General features: G+C 42.7%; 1 protein-coding gene across 2 annotated transcripts in view; it reads left to right on the forward strand.

Moving 5' to 3' along the window:
- CUNH15orf52 (chromosome unknown C15orf52 homolog) overlaps nt 1-4,775 on the forward strand; it is a 92,522-nt gene extending 87,747 nt beyond the window's left edge. For both annotated transcript variants that reach the window (XM_019552321.1, XM_019552322.1), the window contains one exon: nt 2,864-4,775. The gene's annotated coding sequence lies outside the window, so the exon portion shown is untranslated. The remainder of the gene's footprint in view (nt 1-2,863) is intronic.
- Nucleotides 4,776-6,000: the final 1,225 nt, after the last annotated feature.

The following is a 6,000-nucleotide window of genomic DNA, read 5'->3' on the forward strand; positions in this document are numbered from 1 at the left end:
CCCCTGTAGACAATAGCAGTGCAGTACCAGTGGGTGGGACTTCCACCCATCCCTTCACCTGCCCTTTGTGAGATTACTGTAAGGCTGAACCAGCTGTAACACCCGAATTCAAATTTTTATAGCATCTATCCATTTCCACAGAACCCCAGCTCCAGTGGCCATGGCCCTCTGCCACAGAGCAAGTGATGTGGATTTCACAAATACCATTGTTAGGTGGCTGTTTGGTTTGTTTAGGTGTCCCATAGGGTACAAAAACTTCCCTTCACCCCCAAGCCATACACCAGGCCCAGCTGGTGAGGCTGTGCAGAGGGCTTGATGGTGCTTTCATCCCCTGCTTCAAACAATAAGCAGTAAATATTTATCCAAAGTGCAGGCCTAGAATCCCCTGGAGAACTTTCAACAATGTCCTTGAGAAATAAATGACAACAAAAAGAAGAAGAAAAAAAAGCTTTTCATTTAATTCTCTTGAGAAAATTAACCTCAACTTCTTAGAAACAAATGCAGCTAGGGTGACTTTCCAAAGTAGCCAAAGTAGTATCTGACCTCACTGCTCTTACTGACATAAAAAAGAGTTGTGCAGCTAAAGCCCTGCACACTGCAGGATTTAAAATGACATGGGAGGTCAGTGTTCTGATGCAAACCAGTGCTAAAGGTTGCAGCATCAAACACTGCATACAGAAACTGACACTTCTCAATAAATTCATAGAGAGCTGTGGCAGGGAACGGCTTCAGTTCTTTAGCCCTATGGGGAACTAAAAGAGACCCCCTGCCATTAAGTCTTGAAGGCTTAGGATAGAAAGGTTGAGGGCAAATGTAACTGGCTTCATTAGTGACAATTGTACCCCTCCCTTGGGCCTTAACCCTTGCTGTCTCCCCACCTTCAAGACTCCCATTCTGAGGCTGTTCCCTGCTCACTTCAGGTCCAAATGTTTATGGACTGGCTTCTTCCTGGTAGCATTGCTCTTGAATAGGCTAATGATAATGATGATGAATTCACTTTCATTATAATGCAACATAGCATAGTGCATGGCAAATCTCTAAAATAAGTGTTCTGTGCTGTGGAGTAGGTGGATTTAGTACCCAAGGGGCACATCTACACGTTCATTAATGTGCCTTTGCTGCCTTCAAAAAGCGTCTTAATGCCCGCCTTGCTGGGGTCATCTGATCCCAGCAGTCTTTCCTGCCTAAGTGCAGGGGGGCTGGACCTGATGACCTGGACCTTTCAGCCCCTAACAACTATGAAGCTATGAAACTGCATTAAGTTTAGTATCTCTAATATGAGGTACATACTAGATAAAGGCACAATAGCTGTGCTAATGCGCAGTAGCAAAGGCGAATATTTCTTTGTGAACAGTTCACTGCGCATTAAGGCATCGCATATAGGCGTGCCCAAGCAGAATTAGGTTGTGCATCAACTGAATGCAGAGGTGGATGGCCACCTTTAAAGGGGGGATTCTAGAAAGCATCTAAGAAATTTGGGAGCACAAATTCCAGTGAAAGTCTGTGGGGCTTGTCCTCCTAAATTTAGGTAGTTTCGAAAACCTACTTCCCTCACCATTTTTTGGCATGTAGTAATTTCTCATTGCTGATGATTTTTAACTTGAGTGAATAAGCTGTAGTTTGATTAACAATTAATTCTTGGAAGGTCTGCAACCTGTGTTGTATAGTTTTTAGGACATCAAACTATATGTACTTCCTTTTGGTGGAGAGGTAGAGGTTTGTCTGAGAGAAGCTAAGTGAGGAAATCTCTGCGTAAAAATGTCTAATTTGCACTCTGCAAACATCACTTCAGGGTTTTGTCTTATCATGTTTCTCAGGATCCATTAACTGAACTGTTCAGCAGCAGAACAATTTTTTTGGTTGGGTTTCTGGAACTCATTTGCCCCCTGCTAGGAATGATAAGAAGTTACATCCTCACTGCAAGAAGGAGACATCCAGCCCATTCATTGAATGCACAAGTGAGAACTATAACAAGTGTGTCAAAGATCTTTTAAAAATGCATATTTGATATGTATGTCATGGATTTTATAATGGTTTACCTCGGTATCAAATGGCATATTCCTAATCACTGAATTGTAAGACTTTATCAAATATCCAAAACTGTTTTTCAGTGCTTCTTATAGCTCTTCCTTTTTGTCCTATGATTACTATTCTTCTCTTTCTTTCATGGTATTTCATTCCTGTATTGTTTTATAACCCTTATAACCTCCCTCCTTCTTGTGCACCTTGGGTGTTAAAATCTGTGTCAGCAAAATACAGATTCATGGATTTAAACACCAGAAAGTGCTAATTCAGCAACTTTGACTGGCATCAGATCAGCCAGCAAAGGAAAAGGGCAAAAAAGTCTTTCCTTGTTAAAATCAATGTATCTAGGTTTGGAAGGTAATACAGGACAGTGGGCTCAGTGCGCTGGCTGTGGCTGTCTTTGTTCAACCTTTATAGGCACTTATTCCTTTACCACCAGACCCTTAGGGATCAATCTGTTATTGTTTAATGTTTATTAAATAGAGGCTGTAATCAGGATTGAGTCCCCACTGCACTAACTGGTGTACAAATCCATACAAAGGCATTGACTCTTAGTGCTTAAGACAAAAACATTCTTATCTTGGACAAAGGAGGGGTTGGTATCTGTGTTTTATCCAGATATTTACAGTGTGCATCTCCCTGTGGTATTTGAGCCCCTGTCTGCTGCTCCTATTACACTTGGAAGTCAAGCTTTGGGGATTATGTTATGCTGGAATCTTGTGAACAGCCCTAGCTGTGCAGGAAGGTCAAATTAGAACTCAGCAGACACTTTAATTTACTGCTCAGCAGTTCCTTATATGCTGATAATTTTGCTTGTGGTTTTGTTTTGTTTTTCTAGGACAAAGTACTAAAAAGATGGTTGATGAGGAAGAAGGAGGAGCACAAACTTCTCACTCTTTGAACTTGTATGAAATCAACTTTCAGCACCAGTCCTTCACCCTTCTGCGTCCAATATCACCATTTACCACCGACTGGGGCTTACTGTTCAGCAACCATTCACCTCCCTGAGACTAACTGCTCACAGTTTTTGCCTCTTCCCACAGTACCTGTCTTTATGCCAAGGGACAGAGAAAGGCACCACATGAGAGAGAAGAGGAAACACTGTCACTTTTATTTCATGTTGATTTTTCTTACATTGTGGGTGTGTGGCAAGCCATGAACTATATACTGTATGCACTTTATTCTATCTAATAACTAATTCTAATTCTGTATAAAATTGAGATATAGATTTCAGTTTTTCCAACCACTTGCTCTCCTCCTCCTCAGAGGATGATAGGACACCATGCCCTCCAAGAAATGGATGGCAGGTATATTAAAGGGTTTATAGGAAGTGCTTCTCTTTTAGTTAAAGGGAGAGGAAAACTTTTTCTGAAAGAAGGATACTACAGGGGGTAGAGGACACTTATGGGGAGAAGGATTATAATGTAGCTTTGTAGGAAGTTGGAAAGTTAGTGTTAGGAGAGAGGTTTGCAATGGAGCCTCCTAAGTGGTTGAAGAGGCGTCAGGAATATCCTGTAGTCTTGCAGCCAACATGGCATTGAGGAGGTAGAGCATGACCGAGTTACACTGTGGTTACTGAATATTTTTGAGAGGTTCAGAACCTCGTTCATGCCTTCTGTCATTAGGGAGGTGACCATGTTCTCCTTTGGAACTTAGCCACACAAATGGCAGGGACTAAAACAGCTTGTTTGTAGAGACGGGGCTTTTTCTGAATAAGCTGCTGGATCCTGTGGATATGCTTATGGCATACAGAAGGGATTCTGATAAAGTACCAAGACTGTTATTTAAACATCACAAGAGATAGACAGGTTCTGGGTGAAGTGAGCATACACTGATAGTTGTGTGCACCAGGCAGGGGGAAGAAGAGGGCCATACAAACATAGCAGACCTCCTGTCTACCCACCCCAACAAAAGGCTTTTGTTGGTTAGACATGAAGGTCTAGGCTTCCTACTCATGCTTTCCATAGCTTTGCGCTTGTGTAAGTAGGTAGCAAGTCCCCTTGAATCTGCCACATGGAAGTCTTACGTCTTGGCCTTAGGAAAAGACACCTCATATCAAAGAGCTGGCTGATCCTCTAAAGGTGTAAATCAGATTAAATTATAGCTTCATTAATTTTAACTCAGCTGTGCTGATTTATACCAACTGAAGACCAATTAAAGAAAAGGTGGAATGAGGGCTCAGAAGATTAACATTACATACTTTCAAGCTCACGACTGATAGAGCAGGTGTATTGTCCTTATTGGCAAACCCTGTCCCAAGACTTGAAACAATTTCATACTCTCCCGTGAAAGGAGATGTGAATGTGTGTGTGTGCGTGTGTATGTGTGACTGCAGATTTCATTTGTTTCATAAGAAGAAGAATAGTTAGCCAAATTGTTTTTCTGAAAAGATTGGCATGAGTGAATTGAAATAATATGTAGTGTTTTAATAAACTAATACTTGCATAGAGATGTTTTGTGGTTTTCCCAATAATTCAAATCTAAAGCATCCATGTGACATCAACTTATAGGGAAATGACTGGGGAATTTATTCTATCTGCTAAATTGATGACAGATTATTGGCACAGTCCAAAGCTATTAGCAAGAGACATACTGATACCCTTATGCTTTATGAGAAATCATTTTCAACCCTCAAGGTCAAAGTGGGATTATTCTCCACAGGGGGGAAAAAAAGACAGATACAAACCAGATTGTAAAATGGCTTCAATTCCAGAAAATTTTATCTTATTAAAGGCTAAATTTCCATGTGACATCCTGGGCTGGACTCAGTCATTGTTTACAAATCCTTTGTGTGTAATTGTCTACAAACCCTTTCTCCCCCATATTGACCTCACCTTTAACCAAATGGCAATTCTAAATTAATTGCCACTCATAACCTTATATTTTGGTAGCTTATGTAAGAAGGATTTGGTCGTTTCAGTTCAACTCCAAGAGGGTCCATATCTAAGAGAGTCCCTTAGCCCAGTGAGTCTCAATCAGGGTGCCACAGCCTGACGTGTCTTGAGATCTTTTGAAGGGTGATGCAAGGTTTGAGGAGATAAGCAGATAAGCTAAGACAAGAGTGTTCAACCCCCAGCCCACAGGACAAATCCAGCCCCTGGCAGTGCAGGGCTCCTCACAAGTAAAAAAAAATTGGTGGCAGGGGAGCAGTGGCACCAGGTCCTTGTTGCCAAATGGTCAGAACTGTGGGGAGCCCCAAAGGCCAGACACCATAGAATCATAGAAAATTAGGGATGGAAGGCACCTCAGGAGGTCTCTAGTCCAACCCTCTGCACAATGCAGGACTATCCCAACTAGATCATCCCAGGCAGGGCTTTGTCAAGCTGGACCTTAAAAACCTCCAAGGATGGAGATTCTGCCACTGCGCTAGGTAACCCATTCCAGTGCTTCGCCACTCTCCTAGACAGAATGGTTTTTCCTGATATCCAACCTAAACTTCCCTGGCTGCAACTTGAGACTGTTGCTCCTTGTTCTGTCATCTGTCACCACTAAGAACAGTCTCACGCCACCCTCTTTGGAACCCTTCCTTCAGGTAAAGGCAGCTATCAAATCCCCCCTTACTCTTCTCTTCTCCAGACTAAATAAGACCAGTGCCCTCAGCCTCTCCTCAGAAGTCATGTCCCCCAGCCCCCTCAACATTTTTGTTGCCCTCCACTGGCCTCTCTCAAATTTGTCCACATTCTTTCTGTAGTGGGGGGCCCAAAATTGGACACAGTACTCCAGATGTGGCCTCACCAGTGCAGAATGGAGGGTCATAATTACTTCCCTTGATCTGCTGGCAACACTCCTACTAATGCAGCCCAGTGTGCTGTTAGCCCTCTTGGCAACAAAGGCATACTAATGACTTATACCCAGCTTATTGTTCACTCTAACCCCCAAGTCCTATTCTGCAGACCCTCCATAACCTTGCATGCTGAATTGGGCACAGTGGATCAGATGCACAGGGTGGTGCAGGGCCTGATCTCAGTGTGCAGG

The sequence above is a fragment of the Crocodylus porosus genome, unplaced genomic scaffold, assembly GCF_001723895.1.
Source record: "Crocodylus porosus isolate Cpor-Errol unplaced genomic scaffold, CroPor_comp1, whole genome shotgun sequence".
Lineage (NCBI taxonomy): Eukaryota > Metazoa > Chordata > Crocodylia > Crocodylidae > Crocodylus > Crocodylus porosus.